This window comes from Hypanus sabinus, chromosome 17, assembly GCF_030144855.1.
Source record: "Hypanus sabinus isolate sHypSab1 chromosome 17, sHypSab1.hap1, whole genome shotgun sequence".
Lineage (NCBI taxonomy): Eukaryota > Metazoa > Chordata > Chondrichthyes > Myliobatiformes > Dasyatidae > Hypanus > Hypanus sabinus.
This window is the reverse complement of record NC_082722.1, coordinates 65024688-65041768: the sequence shown is the minus strand read 5'-3', so window position 1 is coordinate 65041768 and position 17081 is coordinate 65024688. Positions and strand designations below refer to the sequence as shown.

The window sequence follows — 17081 nt, the reverse complement described above, 5'->3', positions numbered from 1 at the left end:
GAACTGATGTTTTACTACCTCTAGAAAGCCTCTGAAATCTACAGAAGTTTAGGGACTAACCGTCGGGATCATTCATCATCTCCAAAGCCAACTTCTTCAAAACTTTAGGATGTAATCCCCATAATATTGCCAATACTTATTTCTTTTAAAAAATACTTCTCGAAACCTACGTACTGCAGTTCTCAACTTTCTCCAAGATTTTTTTTGACATAAAATTTTGAATTCCCATTCCAATTTCTTGTTTCTCGTAATTCCTTTAGTCTCAGTCTGAAAGAGGCAATAATATTCGGAGATCATCTCAATTTGACCCATCTATAGAAGCTTTAACAGTCTGTTTTAATGTTTTTCATATATTACTTTTCATTCCTTATCAACACCCCTGTTTATTGAAACTTCTCCAGTCCCCATTATTAACTATAATCTAATACCATCTTTAACTTACTTTGCTGGACCTGGTTAGATCACTTTTCCTGTTTACTTTGCCTTAAAGGGTGTATACTCAGTGGCTACTTTATTAAGTACACCTGCACACCTTCTCGTTAATTCAAATTTCAAATCAGCCAACATCTGGCAGAAAATCAATGCATAAAAGCAAGCAGACGTGGTCAAGAGTTTCATTTGTTTTTCGAACCAAGCATCAGAATGGAGAAGAAATGTGATCTGAAGATCCACTTTGACTGTGGAATGATTGTTGGTGCCAGATGGGGTGGTTTGAGTATTTTAGAAACTGCTAATCTCTGGGGATTTTCAGGCACAGCAGTCTCTGGAGTTTACAGAGAACGGACCGAGAAACAAAAAACATCCAGTGAGTAGCAGTTCTATGGGCAAAACTGCCTTGTTAATGAGAGATCAGAGGAGGATGGTCAGACTGGTTGAAACTGGCAGGAAAGTAGCTCAAATAACCACATGTTACAACAGTGGTGTGCAGAAGAGTATCTCTAAATGCACCGCACACCAAACCTTGAAATGGACTGGCTACCACAGCAGAACATTAACATACACTTAGTGGCCACTTTACTAGGTACTACTTGTACCTAATAAAGTGGCCAATGAGTGTATCTTATTTGCAACCTATGTATTAATTCTCTTGTTAAAAATTGCTTGTTTTAAGTAGTTTCACAATGTATCACAGGTGACTCATATCTTTATTGTTTGCTTTCTTCATATTTGAGACTGATTTCATTTGAACAAAGTCAATGAAAATCTTTATAATAATTATCATCAGAGGCCCCATAACTATCAGATCATTAATTAACCCTTCTTTGTTACACAGTCCTAGATATTGCAAAATGAAAGCTGCTGGAGGAGCTGAGCAGGTCATGCAGCATCTGTGGAGACAAAGGGATGTTCCTTGTCATCAGCTGAGACCCTGCATGAGGACCATGGGAGCAGTTGGAGAGTGGGAGAACATGGACAATGTCATGGAGTTTAGAAATGGCAGGTCACACTTCGATCCTCGGTATAAAAAGGGAAAAGGAATTCAAATAGGCTGAGCCAATATGACACATGGACAATTGATGGAGACAGAATCAGTAATCTGAAGTTGTTGAATGCAATGCAAGTCCAGAAGTTTGCAATGCTTCCAGATGGAAGCTGAGGTGCTTTATCTTAAGCTTGCTTTGGGACTCATTGTAACAGGACGGGTGTGGGGTAAGGCACGAAAGTGGCAGGTAGCGGGTAGCTCATTGAACGCAGGTGCTCCTGTATGGAGGAGACCATATTGTGAATACACTTTACAGAATTTGCTGTGTGTTGCTTTGGTTTTTTAGTATCTGCAGGTCCTCTCGTGTTTGTCACAGTATACTAGATTGGAAGAAATGCAAGTATTTTACTGCTTCGCCTGGAAAGACTGTTTGGGTCTCTGGATGGTGGGCAGGGAAGAGGGGACTGGGCAAGTGCAGCATTGCCTGAAGTTGCAAAGGATGGTGCCTCAGGAAGGGACCGGCTAGTGAGAAGGGAACAGTGCCTGCAAAATGCTGATAGGAGAAGAGAGGAAATGTTTGATTTGGTGACGGGAAGGGGTGAACCGCTTTCAAAATGGCAAAAATTGCAGAGAATGATTTGTCAAATGACCACTGTGCTAGTGTCATGTAGTGCAGGCCAGGCCTTTGTAGGTCAGGCTGCTACCACACATGGTGGGGAGAGTGGCCAGCTACTGACTGGGTGGAGTTATTGTAAGACCATATGTAGAACATTAAGCCTGGATACGATGCTATTGCTCGAAGTAAACAAGGCCAGTAAGATTAGCTTTCCTGTGAACATGTACAAACAAGCTGGAGGAATTCAGCAGGTGGGGCAGCATCCATGGAAACGAGCAGTCAAGGTTTCGGGCTGGGACCCTTCGTCAGGACTGACTGCTCGTAAACCATAAATGTTGACTGCTCATTTCCACGGATGCTGCCCAACCTGCTGAGTTCCTCCAGCTTGTTTGTACCTGCTGATTTGACCACAGCATCTGCAGTGTACTTTGTGTTAGCGTTCCTGTGGTTGTCAAGCTGTTTCCAACACTGGTTGCCAACCAATGTTGAGCATATTCTTAGAGGTTTCATTGCCTCCTGTCTTTATGCCCCCACCTTCCTACCATCTCCTCGTTCCTCTTAATTTCTTCTGTCTCAGCCTGGAAGAGACAATCATAACTGCAGATCATTTCAATTTTACCGTCTGTAGAAGTGCTTGTGGTCTGTTTTAATGTTACTCATATTCTGCTTTCTCATTCTTTATCAAGATCTCTGTTGAATACTGAAACTTTTCCAGTCCTCCTTAGTAACATATTATGTTTTAATGTAATACCGTTTTTAACCTTTTACTCGTTCCAGTTAGATCACTTTTTCTGTTTATTTTTCCAGAAGGGGTGTATTTCTAGTAACTGGTGTATTAATTCTGTTAGTTGTTAAATATGACTTGTTTCGTGTAGTTTCACAATCTGCCAAATCTATATCTTAGCTTCATTGTTGTTATCCATTGTCCCACCCGAGATGACCATGCTAGAAGTGGACCCCATTTATCCTCCACCTGGAATGCAGGCTGGCTCTAAATTAATCAACTTGATGATGTTCAATAGCCAAGAAAGTCTTATTTGTTAAATCACATTTCCGATATTTAAATCATTAATGTGAACGCATTTAAAAGAACCAAAAAGATCTAACTTCTTTCAGTATCTATGAGAATGGGACAATTTATTATTGTCATGTGTACTGATTTTTGGGTGGCATGGTAGTGGTCCGCACAACGCTCTACAGTAGCAGCAACCCAGGTTCAATTCCCGCCACTGCCTGTAAGGAGTTTGTATGTTCTCCCTGTGACCACGTGGGTTTCTTCCAGGTGCTTCAGTTTCCTCCCTCAGTTCAAAGACATTTTGGTTGGTGGGTTAATTGGTGATTGTAAATTGTCCCGTGATTAGGCTAAGGTTAAATCTGGGGGTCGCTGGGGAACATGGCTGGAAGGGTCGGAAGAGCCTATTCTGCGCTGTATCTCAATAAATAAATAGATAAGTACAGAATTTCAAACATCCATACAAATAATTTCAAAACATCACTACATCAAGGTGGTACAGGGAAAAGCAATGATAGGATGCAGAATGTAGTGTTACAGTTGCAGAGAGTGTCTGGTGCAGGTTGACATTAATGTGCAAAGGCCATGACAGGGTTTATTGTGAGGTCAGGAGTTCGTCTTTAACATACAAGAAGTCCATTCAAATGTTTTATAGCAGCAGGATTAAAGTTGTGCTGGAGGCTGCTTTTCGTCCCCTGGGCCACTTGCAATGGTGGAGGTATATGTGGGAGGCTATGGGACATTCCTGTAGAGTTGGCAACCATAAACTGAGCAAAGACTAAGCAAGGAAAAATCTGCTAAAAATGATATGTTATAGGCCTTTAAGTGTTTGTGGGAGAGAGAGATGGTGGCCAGTACTGAACACACACCCAAGTGACAGTCTCAGTTATGCACACCCTCAGGTATTCCACTCCGTCAAAGTGGGAGTAGAAATAGTAGCTGATACTGGTCCACATGTATCAATGCAGATTTTTCCTCCTATGCAGAATGATGACTCTCCTGTAACTTTGTTCAAATTCAAGTTTAATTGTCTTTCAACCATACATGACCGCCCAGCCAAACAAAACACTGTTACTCTGGGGCCAAGGTGCATAACATAGTACTAACCATCACACACAGCACAAAGTACGTACAGCACATATAAGATATCAGTAAAATAAAGTCACACACAAAAAACTACAGTCAAAGACACTGAGTCCATGAATGTCGCAGCAGTCTGCAGTCAAATACAATACAGCTTGTCTTCTGCCAAGCAAACACAGTGGGAGGGGCAGCCTGAGCGCCGCGATGTGCCACACCACCCCCGATGTCGTTCATATGAGTGGGGCTTACTGTCATCTGGCTGACTTCCTTACGTCACACAGCTGGCGTGGATAGAGCCAGTCATGAACATCCTCTTTCACCATTGATTTTCGATGACGTTGAACAAAGTCTTTGTAAAGTGGAAGCTTCCTATTGTACCTGTGTCATCACTGAGATGACAGAAATCAATATGAATTGAACTGCATTCAATACTTATGTTCTTTGCTAGAAGTAATATTCCTTTGGTTACTATTCGGGGTCAATGCCAGTGCCACCCCAGGAAAGCCAGTTATTGGAAGGTGTCTTGAATGAAAATGAAGCCAAGTAAAATGGAAGGTTGAGTTGAACTATCAGTGCAGCTACTGATGTCTCCACTGAACACACCTCTGTTGAAAGAGGGATATCTTTCTTGACATCGACATTAATGAGTTACATGTGACCTCATGCACGTTCTGATCCTAGACCTGGTGCAGGTTGTTTTTGAAGGATCCAGACTGTATGGTATGGATAAAACAGTGAGGGGTTATCACAGACAGCAGATAGCATCCTCCAAGCAATTGTCTGTCTTAAAAGGACCTGTGCTGGGTTAATCCCTTCTGAGATCATACATTGCCCTTTGACATCTTTGTATCAGCTCACAGCCAACTGAAACCAAAACCACGTCCTCTTTTTCATCCCCCACCCTGGCTTTCAAGTTGATGTTTGGAATGATACCCTCTGCAAGGAAGTGAGTGGCTGATCAGTAAATCATAGTTATTTCATGCCACATTAGAATGCAACAGCATTAGGAGCAGATGCCATAGGTATGGCCCAGCAGAAGAGAGACAGTCTGTGACCTCCAACGTAAGGCCCTGAAACATTTCAGCATCCAACATGAATGAAAGACTCTCCCAAGATCTTCTCCACTGCCCAGGCCATGCTCTTTTCTTGCTGCCGCCATCAGGAAGAAAATACAGAAGCCTCAGGACCCAGTGCACAATGTTCAGAAACAATGATTACCCTTCAACTAGCAACAGTGAGATAACTTTACTTTCCCCGTCTCTGAACTGTTTCCACATGCTGTGGGCTCACTTTCAAGGACTCTTCATCGCGTGTTCTCAGTATTTATTGTTTATTTATTTGTTACTATTATTTCTTTATTTTTAATTTGTATTTGCAGTCTTTTGGTTGTTCATCCTGTTGGGTGTGGTCTTTCATTGATTCTATTTCGTTTCTTGGATTATCTGTGCATGCCTGCAAGAAAACAAATCTCAGAGTTGTATCTGGTGACATATATATACTTTGATAATAAAAAAAACTTATTTTGAACTTTGAAGTATGGCTGTGGTCATCCTGATGTATTGTTGATTTGTGACCAAATACCAGTCTTTGATAGATTCTGATCATCTCTGTGCTGTGATCCAACCAGCCGTACCATTGCTGTACCAATTGGGCATTTTACCTTGAAATTTGATTTTGTTGCTCCATTCCTCCACATGAAAGTATGTGTTTATTTTTGAATAATCTTTCTGTTTGCATTGTTTTAATCAGTGTAGAGGAGCCACAGAAGATAAATCAGTCCATGGCATAGAAAGCACTGGACTGCAAGTGTGAGGTCCTGTAAGCAGAGGTTGAACTGTTGATCTTTTGATGGCAGCCATTGTTGCTGATGAGTTGAGGTTTTGGAGATCAGGATGAAGTGAGCGAGTCTGGTACAGCAATTTGAATCCTCAGGACCATAAGAAGCAGCAGAGTAGTGGACTTTGCCTAATACATAACAGGCTTGTCCCTGCCCACTATGGGTAGGAGGTTCTGCCTCAAGAAGGCAACATACATTATCAAAGATACCACTCCGCCCAAGCCATGCCATCTTCCCTCATTTACCTTCATGCCGGAGGTACAAAAGCCAGAAGTCCCTCACCACCAGGTTAAAGAATAATTGCATCCTATTACATCCCTCCCATCATTTGCATGGGGGGGGGGGGTTGATGTTTCTCTTTGAATGGGTTCCATCATGCTTCTTTGTTTCATGGCTGACTGGGGGAAAATGAATCTCAGGGTTGTATACTGCACACATACTTTAATAATAAATCTACTTTGAATCCTTTGAACCAACCAGCAAAACCGTCATCATTATAGTTTAGCAACACTTTGCGTTAAAATTAGCTTTGTTTTTTCTTGTTCCATTTTGTGTTTTCTTGTAAAAATTTGTGTATAATTTATGGCTATCGTTTTCTTGTGAAGGCTTGCTATTTGATGCTCTGTGCCCATAATACTGCTGCAAGTAAACTCTTCATTGCACCAGTGCACACACTGAGTAATGCATGGGACTTTGAGGAGGGCAGGAGATGGGGGCGAGGGGGGGAGCAGAGGTCGCATGATCAGAATATGCCCCAGAATATCAGTGCAGCTTCCTCATTCTCCTCTTACCTGGGAGCGAGACCAGCAACTCTGGAAACATTGATTTAAGACACATCCCGACATGCAGCAAGGAGCTGGGCCTCAGTGATGTACTGGTGCTTCTCCTTATTACCCCGAGCTTGTTCCCATGGCGCTGCGAAGCTGCAGAACCCACTTACTGGCTTATTAAAAATCGGATGATCATCTGCTGCGTGTCTCTGAAACGGCCCCTTTCGAGTTGCAGCGTGATTTATTTTAGGCAATTATTGGTGCACACATCTTTTTAGGGACGGGGCACAATTGATTGAAACATATTGAAAACAAATTAGCTTTCACTCACACACGGGGGCCTGTTTATCATTTAAAGAGGAGCTGTGACGATCCATAAACCTTGGCACAAGCATATTAATTATGTTTAATTTAAAGAACGTATCAACAAGCTTACACCAAAAAACCTCAGCACATAAGTATATGGATTTTGTAGAGCTTTGATTACACCGTGTATATTAATTAAGTATCGCGATGACCCAGCCTGTAATCGGGAACCCCTGTGTGGCTCGGTGAATTTAACTTCGAGTGCCTGTCCTCTGATTAGCTGCAAACTCAGGTGTAAATGTCATGCGGCAGAAGGATCTCTATTGTACAAATCATTACCGGCTATCAACCTTATAATTAGCAAATGTTCAGTGTTTGCAGAGAGCCACACTGAACTGGTGAGACGGGCCCAGCTGTTTTGGATGGCAGCGGCCTGTTTAATTGCGTGTGGGCCATGGGTTAATAAAAGATGAGAAGAGGGATTAAGAGAAAAGCTGCACTTATATAATTAATACTCTGGGCACCTACATGGTGGGTCATCTGATGTCTCTGTAACAAATTGATTTGACATGTTATCAGTGCACCTGAGAACAAGGAGTCATTGAGGGGAGGTGAAATGTTTCCGCTTTACGAAGACAAACACCCACAATTTAGAAATACTCCACCCTGAAACCAAGAGGAAAGGAAGAAGCTGTAAGAGGGAATCTCAACGAAGCTTATCAAATATTGAAAGGCCTAGATCGAGTGGACGGGAAGAGGATGTTTCCAACATTGGGGGAGTCTAGGACCAGAGAGCACAGGTTCAAAATACAAGGACGTCCCTATAGAAAAGAAATGAGGAGGAATGTCTTTTCCCATATGATGGTGGATCTGTGGAATTCATTTCCACAGACAGCTGGTAAGGTTACCTCACTGGGTATATTAAAGTGGAGGTTGATAGGTTCTTGATTAGTGACGGTATCAACGGTTACAGGAAGGCAGGAGGATGTTTGAGGGGAATAATAAATTAACTATGATTGAATGGCTGAACAGATTCCATGGGCTGAATTTCTGAATTCTGTTCCTCTGTAAGATCTTGGGGTCTTATAGTCTTACTATTGAGCCTATCATGTCCCTAATTACACTGCACCCCCACCCCCGTCCATGAAGTGCTCTTACACGGTAGAAAATGAGACAGCTAGATCACACCCAGCCAGCTCCCAGTGAAAGGATAAGGACCAGCCCTGCTTTTTTTTAGTGATGTTGGGTGAGATCCTGAGGTTACCTTCACTACTTTGACAAAGAGCCAAGGGATATCAAAACCCCATCTGAGGGGGCAGACTCGACTTGGGTTTGACTTGGCGTCTGAAAGCTGTCACCTCTGACGGTGTCCCTCTGGTTTGGCACTGGTAGGTCAGTTCAGATCGTTGCCTTCAAGTATCTGAGGTGGGATTGAGCTCACAGTCAGTGAATTTCGTAATGGCATTGGTGGTCTGGGAGTCGACTGGATATTTTATCGTTAATCAACAGGTAACAAGGTTGGCATCAATTTGAGATTTACTTAATTATGAAATTAAAGCCGCTGACAGCGAGCCTGCCCACAGCCGGTGTGAACTGTACAGTTTCCTTGATACCTGACTGAATCTCAACTCCATGGTGGATCTCTTCGGGCTCAAGTTAGGTAACCAGGCCTCACAGGCAAACACAACTTGCCCCCCTGCATCCCATCTGTGCTCTGAAATGACTTACGGAAGATTTATTATGTTTGCAATGTACCTCTACTGCAAAACTACATATTTCATGACACAAGCCAGTGATACAGCGATATTAAACCTGATTTTGATTCTGAATCTGATTCTAAGTTTGATGCTGACCTGGCCACGTTGTAATGCATTCATAACACTGAACAAGGCTTGGCACTGAATTTGTTGCTCTAATGTGTGCCCTGTTCTGTGTTCACTGCATCAGCCCAGGCTCTGCGCTGGAGCCACTGCAGCGGACAGGAGCCCATAAGACATGGGAGCAGAATCGGGCCATTCGGCCCATCAAGTCTTCTTCGTCATTCCGCGTGGCCGATTTATTAGCACTCTCCTACCTTCTCCCTGTAACCATTGAAGCCCTTGCAAATCAAGAACCTTAATCAGTCTCAGCTTTAAATCTGCAGTGGACTTCTTGCACTAAGCTTGGCTCTGAATGGCTTCAGTGCCAATCAGTTTCTGATGTGTTCCCATTGTCCATTTAGTTTATAATTATTGTCACAGCCACCAAGACACAGTGGAAATCAGGTCTTGCAGACACTCATATGGAGTAATTAATTACACAGTGTACTGAGGTTGTACTCTTGCACCTTCCCCTTTTTCTGCATCTTCATTCTTTCCCTCTGCTCACCTTTCTTCATTCTGAGTTTCTGATCATTCACTCCAACTACCATCCACTGCCCTTTGCTTGTAACCGGGAAGCTGTCTTTGTGCACTTGTCGATTTTTTTTTTAACTCCCCCTCAAAGTTTATACTTCTTAACTCCTGAGTTCTTACATTCCATCTTGGAGTCTTTCATGTATTATTTTTATTTATAGTGTGTCCGCCTCAGTAAAGCGGCTCGGTTTGCAACGCCCCAGGGCCCCCGCAACAAGGGTTCCTCAGAGCAGCAGTCGCACCATCCGCAGATGGTTTCCCCGACAGCGTATGACAGCAGCCAGTTCTGAGACGGATTGATTCAATTTAGCGCAAGTTCTCCTGGATTGCTTGACTTACGGCTCCCCAGTGGTACTGCGCTACATCTGTCTCTGTGTTTGGGATATTAATAGGGAAGATCACCTCGGCACTCAAAGCCATTAATGTCGGTGCTTGTTCCTGTACACCGTGTTAGGGGCAGTTCCTCTTACGTTAAAGGCCAACCACAATGATGAAATAAAGACTGCACCTTCGATTGGTTGAGGGGAAGCCTGTGGTTGTGGCAGGAGCTTTAAGTGGTTTTATGCAATGTTAACAAAAGACCTAATTCTCAGGGAAACAGTTCTTCATGGTTTTAAGATGCAGGATTATGGAAGGAACTTGAATTTAATAGCCCGTCATCTCACTCCATGAATTTGAAGCATACACTGAATGGCCACTTTATTAGGTACACGAGATACTTTATGAAGTGGCCACTCATTTTATTTCTATACGTTCATGGTCTTCTGCTGCTGTAGCCCACCCACTTCAAGGTTTGATGTGTTGTGGGTACAGAGATGCTCTTCTGCACACCACTGTTGTTGAGGCCCTCTTGGTTGAGATCGACCATGGATGTTGCACCCTGGCCGTCTACATGATAGGCAAGCCAGGGTAGTCCAATACCGAGAACAAACTGTTGCCCATGCGGTAGGCACCCCTGCTCCACACAGCTGATGAATCCAAAGGAGCGGTGGAAAGCAATAGTTTGGCACCGTCAGCATTGCAGGAATTGTCAGTCAGCGTTGAACTTAATGTAGGACTGACTGCCTTAGATACTCCACCTCCAGATTTTCCTTCGGGTTTATCCTGAAGCCTTCCCCGTGACTGGGTATTGCCGCAATGTAGCAGTGGTTTGAGAGCGGAGTTTTCCTTCTGCCAACCATGCCTGATGAGCCCCATCTACCCAAAGCAAATGGTTTTAAGGCACCAGTTACATGCCTTTGCCCCTTTGCCTGTCAGTCGAAACAGTTCCACTGGGTTTAGTAACTAAACCACACATGAGGGCCTGGAGCTGAACTTGGTTGTCTGAGGCTTTTTCAGATATACACCATTGGAAGCATTTAATAGGTAGTGGGAGCTTATCCTCACCGTCCTCACCCCCACCCGGCTATGACAATGTTAGGAACCACCACTGTTGTAATGGGTAGCTATTACTGTTGCCTTCCTGTCACCTTGAACCAGTCTGGCCATTCTCCTCTCACCTCTCTCATTAACAAGGCATTTTTATCCACAGGACTTCCACTCACTGGATGCTTTTTGTTTCCCACACCTTTCTCAAAAACTCTGTTGCGTGAAAATCCTAAGAGAGCCGCAGTTTCTGAGATGCTCAAACCACCCCATCTGGCACCAACAATCATTTAAAGACACTTAGATCACACTCTTCCCCATTCTGATGTTTAGTCTGAACAACAACTGAACCTCCTGACCATGTCTGCATGCTTTTATGCATTGAGTTATGGCCACATGATTGGCTGATTAGATATTTGCATTAACGAGCAGGCATACAGATGTACCTAATAAAGTGGCCACTGAGTATATTCGCACACAAGGATCCAACAAAGATGAAGTAGACAATTAACTATATCAGTAGATATCAAGCTTCTTCTATTGATGACCCCTTTGACACAGCATGCCTCTTCACTAAGCCTCTTACTATTCACTTATAAAGTAATACTTTAGCATCTAACGTTATAAACTTCACACAAAATTAGTTATCTTTGCTGATGGCTTTTAAAGATTAAACAATATATTTGATTGTTATGAGCAGGAATGTTAATTTTTAAATACAAATATAATTAAGTAGAATTTTATTGCGACCCTTGGGCAAAGAACAATGAGTGGGGTAGACGATGTTATTTATTGAACATTGCCAGATTCTTCACGTTCTGTTTGAAAGGGCACAAGTGATGCTGCCCTTCACATCATTTGAGTCCTGGGGTTTTGAGAAGGTTTGACGCTGGTAACTAACAGATTTGAGGTGATGTTCACGGTTCCAGCAGAAAAGCAGCCATTTCATTTTGCACACCAGTTTTAACAATTTTCACCCAACTGCTGTATGCTCAAGTCCCAAGTTGCCTTAGTCGTGCCTTTCTGTGGAAAGCCAGAGGTATAGGCTGCTTCCTGTCAGCACTGGTGACCTGTATTTAATATCCACATGACCCCCTAGTTAAAGATCCACTGAACTAGATGATCTATTTTTGGTGGAAGTGGTGGAGGGAAAATATTGTCTGGGATACTGAAAGAACTGGCCAGCCATGGGATTTCTTTTACATCTCTCTAAGAGCGTGGGGGGGGGGGGGAGAAACAGAAATTTAAGTGTAAAATCTCTGCTGAAAGGGATTAAGATTTGTGTGTTGATGTCATAGCCAGCTGATTCTTTGAATTACAGTGGATTCCAATTAATTGGGACAGCTCTTAGAAAACAAAAACAAATTGAGAATATAGCTGAGATTTTCTTTGAAGGGTCCTGAAGCAGGGTCTCAGCCCGAAACGTCGACTGTTTACTCTTCTCCATAGACGCTGCCTGGCCTGCTGAGTTCCTCCAGCAATTTTTGTTGCTCGGATTCCCTTTGTTTATTTGGGACATTATACCACTTAATTGGGACAGGAGACTGCTGCCGTACAGTTTCTAACTAGTTTCGGTTGTGTGGCTGTTAGACACTACACCATGCTTAGAGCAACTGGACTTTAGTTACATGTTTGTGTTCAAAAAGCAGTGATTTTTGTCACTGATATTTAGCCAATAGTAAACCATAAGACAATTGAGAACTGTTTTCAGGCTTGGAGATGCTAGAAACGGCCAGGAGTGAAAATGAAACTATTTCACTACTTCAAGTTAAAAACTGCACCAAATTTGAAGGTATCTGCAATCATCTTGAATGTTGCAATGAAAATGAAGATTTGGATGATACAATCATCAAAAACACTGTTTGAAGGCAGTCCATTTTCTGCACAAGGTGTCTGCACTGATTTTTGTTAATTTCAGTCAATCAGAAGAAGAAAGGGTACATGGAATGAATTCCTCTTTCAATAACTATTAGGAACTAATACATAATTTTATAGTACTGTAGTAGTATTAGTAGTGTTCTAATTTGTTCTGTATTTCATTTAAATTCATAATGTGATACTTAGTTAAACAGTAGTTTGTCTTTTTTATACCTTTTGAACTATTTCCATGAAACTTCAGCTAATTGTGGCAGCCGCTTAATGGGCCAAAATGTACTGGTCCCGATGTGTCCCAGTTAACCAGAATCCACTGTATTTTAGAACTATTGTCTTTGTAATCTGGGAAACAAGAGTGCCTTGGCACGACAAGGTGCTAAAGCAACTATATAATATGTACAGGAGATTCCCACAATACATGCTGGAGGAACTCAACAGGTCAGGGAGGCATCTATGGAGAGGAATGAAATGTCCTTCTTCAGGACTGGAAAGGAATGGGGGGAAAAGCCCGAATAAGGTAGGAGGAGGAGAATGAGTTCAAGCTGGAAGATGATGGGTGAAGCCAGGTGAGGGGGGGAAGGTAGGATGAAGGAGCTGGGAGGTGATAGGTGGAAAAGATAAAAGGCCGAAGAGGAAAGAATCTGATTGGAGTGTGGACCGTGGCAGAAAAGGAAGGAGGAAGGGACACCAGAAGGAGCTGATGGGCAGGTGAGGAGAAGAGAAGGGGTAAGAAGGGAGCCAGAAGAGGGAATGGAAAAGGAAAGAAGGGGGAAGGAGGAGAAGGTACAAGAAGTTGGAGAAATATAATAATGGATAAATATAATGATGTAATAATAATATGCCTCCCTTCGATGATGCTAGCTGTGAGATGTACACTCAGTGGCCACTTTACAATAGACAATAGGTGCAGGAGTAGGCCATTCGACCCTTCGTGCCTGCACTGCCTTTCAGTGTGATCATGGCTGATCATCCACAATCAATACCCTGTTCCTGCCTTCTTCCCATATCCCTTGACTCCACGATCTTTAAGAGCTCTATCTAACTCTTTCTTGAAAGCATCCAGAGAATTGGGCTCCACTGCCTTCTGAGGCCGAGCATTCCATAGATTCACAACTCTCTGGGTGAAAAAGTTTTTTTTCCTCAATTCCGTTCTAAATGGCCTATCCCTTTTTATTAGGTACACCTGTATACATTCTTGTTAATGCAAATATCCAATCGGCCAACCATGTGGCAGTAACTCACTGCATAAAGGCATGCAGACATGGTCGTGAGGTTCAGTTGTTGTTCAGACCAAGCATCAGAGTGGGAAGGAAATCTGATCTAAATGACTGATTGTTGGGGCCAGACAAGTGGTTTGAGTACCTCAGAAAATGCTGATCTCTTGGGATTTTCGCACTAAACAGTCTCTAGCATTTAGAAGTAATGGTGCGAGAAGCAAGAAGAAACATCCAGTGCATGGAAGTTCTGTGGGTAAAAATGCCTTGTTAATGAGAGAGATCAGAGGAGAATGGCCAGACTGGTTCAAGCTGACAGGAAGAGGACAGTAACTCAAATAACTACGCGTTACACCAACGGTGTGTAGAAGAGCATCTCTGAATGCACAACACATCAAACCTTGATGACCATGAACATGCACCCAGCGGTGACTTTACTAACTACGTGCTGTACCTAATAAAGTGGTATGTCCGCAGCAACAGCGATCCCTCACCACCACCCCCCCCCCCCCCCCCCCACCAGCTTGTTTACTTTTGAGATGAAACAGAACCTCAGACGTAACTTGGGACTGCAGTGGAGCAACGTTGGAAGCATTTACGTTCAAGTCTCTGGAGTTGGACTGAAGCTGCGATGTGGCAGACTTTTTCACCCAGCTATCCTGTTTTGAGTTGAATCCCCACTGCAGAGGTGATAAAGCAGAGCTCTTAAACCCAGAATTCTAGAACAATTCCAACTGACTTTACATGACTTTGCATTTTAATTCTGGCTTAGGGGGATGACGTCTGCCACTCCTGACACCACTGATTCATTGGTGATGCGGTTCGGCCACTTGGCAATGAATGAAAATAATGGGTTGTGTAGCATTTAGCAAAATGCTTTGCAGTGCCTCCGCTGTCCATAAGGAGCTTGTGCGTTCTGCTGGTGCCTGTGCCCAGGAGGTCTAGTGTCCTCACGGTTCGGGTTAGTAAGTTGAGAGTATGCTATGTTGGTGCTGAAGGCTGTCCCAGCACAACGTTTGGGCTGTGATGTTGATGCAAAACTATGCATTTCATTGTATGTTCCCATGTAGCTGTGACAAATAAAGCTAACCTTTAATCTGATCTCTCTTCAATGGTTCATTGGGCACTACCGTGGACCTCGTGACTTGTGCTGAAGAGACAGTGGTGTGAAGCCACCGTCCGTGGGATTACGACGGTTTGCATCTAGGTCAGAACACTTCCTAAACACCAGAGCTGTGCTTCTTTGACGGTTTGTTCTAACAAGGCACACCTCGACATGAGAACTGAACCAGAGTTTTCTGCAGAACAGCTACCCACCCTTTGGTGGGGTGTGCGATACCCCCAGGCTTTGTGGCTTTCTCTCTCTAGTAGTGAAGGCCAACCTGATAGCATTGCAGTTAGCGTAACGCTGCAGCGGCGCCACCAGCTCGGGTGAAATTCCACCACTGCCTGTCAGGAATTTGTATGTTTTCCCTGTGACCGTGTGCATTTCCTCCAGGTGCTCCGTTTCCTTCCCACGTTCCAAAAGGCATACAGATTAGTAGGTTAATTAGTTACGTGGGTGCAATTAGGCAGCACGAGCTCTCTGGGCGAGAAATCTTGTACTTTGAAAGAATATATCCTGACACAAGTGTTTAGTGGGTGTGGGGGTTAGCTATTGTGCAAGGGACCAGGTGCCATTTAGAATGGAAACACTTTTAATCTTTTTATTTCAAAATAAACTTAATTCATAGTAAAAAGAAACAAAAGACGAGACTGTGCCATACTTGTACATTCATGGTCAATACTTGCAGTAGTGTTAATTTACTATAACAGCATTGCTGCTTGTGACACTGGGTGTCATTTCGACTGCAGACACCTATAATCACGACTCCCTGTGAACAGGGCTGCTCCAAATGTTGGCTTCACGCAGAAGACTAGAACATGAACAACGAGAACAACTGACGGTAAACAAAAGGTGACATAATATCGCTTCAAAGTAACTCTGTGTACCATTTTCATTTCAGACATTTTTAACATTTTTTTAGGAAAGTGGCTGATTTATTGTCTTTCATCTCCTGCTTTGAGTAGCTGTGAGAGCTACCTTTTATAAACATCAATTACTGCTCTGTAATAAATCAGACCACTTACACACAGCTATTACAGTCCACTTTGATATCAAAGCCTAGCCATCATATATGAATTGGAAAAATGTGTTTTATGAGCTTTGAGATCATTAGAACTGCATGACAAACACAAAGAATGAAATTAAAAAGAGTTTAATTAGAGGTGCACTTCAAAACAAAATGTTTTGTGATCAGAGCAGAACTATGTGTCTTGCGTTGGTTATTTCAGTTCCAAAGCTATCTCTCGAGCCCCAATTGAAGTGTTAGCTCAGGTGCTGGTGTGCAGCCTCCCGTGTTGTTACATTATGCGATTTTTGAGTTCTCGAAAGAAAGACGAGTATTTACACAGCACCGTATGACGACTGGAAGTCCCAAAGCAATTTTCACTCCATGAAGTACTTTGTCAAGTGCATTTTCTGCTGTAATCGAGGGGAGAGAGGCTGCCAGTTTTCACAGAGGAAAGCCTCACCTCAAGCAAAACAGAAGGCCAAACATTCCAGGTTCCTTGTAAGTGACATTATGTGATGGATTTATATTGCCTGGGACACTGCGGAAAGCTCTCCTGTGCTTCTTGGAAATTGTGTTGTGGGATCTCATATGCCCATTCCAGTGGATAGGCCTCAGCCTTTGCTAAAGGACAGAACATCATTCCTTTTGAGGTATCATCCTAAAAATTGGTGCTCAAATGTCCAGAGAGGGATTAAGTTTGGTTTTCAACTCAATCCCGTTCACTTTCTGTCCTTCATTGCCTTTAGCAGTTTAGCCCCAAATCAAAGCATTGTGGCAGAATACATCACTTACCTTTTGCATCAGCTTCATCCTGACTTTGCTTCATGTTGCCATGAATTTTTCTTGGCTATTTTCCAAACTTGGAAACAGTATGGGCTGCACAACAGTGTCATGGTTAGCAGAATGCTAGTACAGCGCCAGTAACCCAGGTTCAGTTCCTGCCGCTGTTTGTATGTTTTTCCCTTGACTGTGTGGGTTTCCTCCGACTGCTCTAGTTTCCACCTACGTTCCACTGATGCGTCAGTTAGTAGGTTAATTGGTCACATGGCTCATTGGGCCAGAATGGTCTGTTA

General features: G+C 43.1%; 1 protein-coding gene across 17 annotated transcripts in view; it reads left to right on the top strand.

Annotated features, from left to right (window-relative positions):
* Nucleotides 1-17081, top strand: part of gse1b (Gse1 coiled-coil protein b) — a 709689-nt gene that overhangs the window by 465849 nt on the left and 226759 nt on the right. The window lies entirely within an intron of this gene.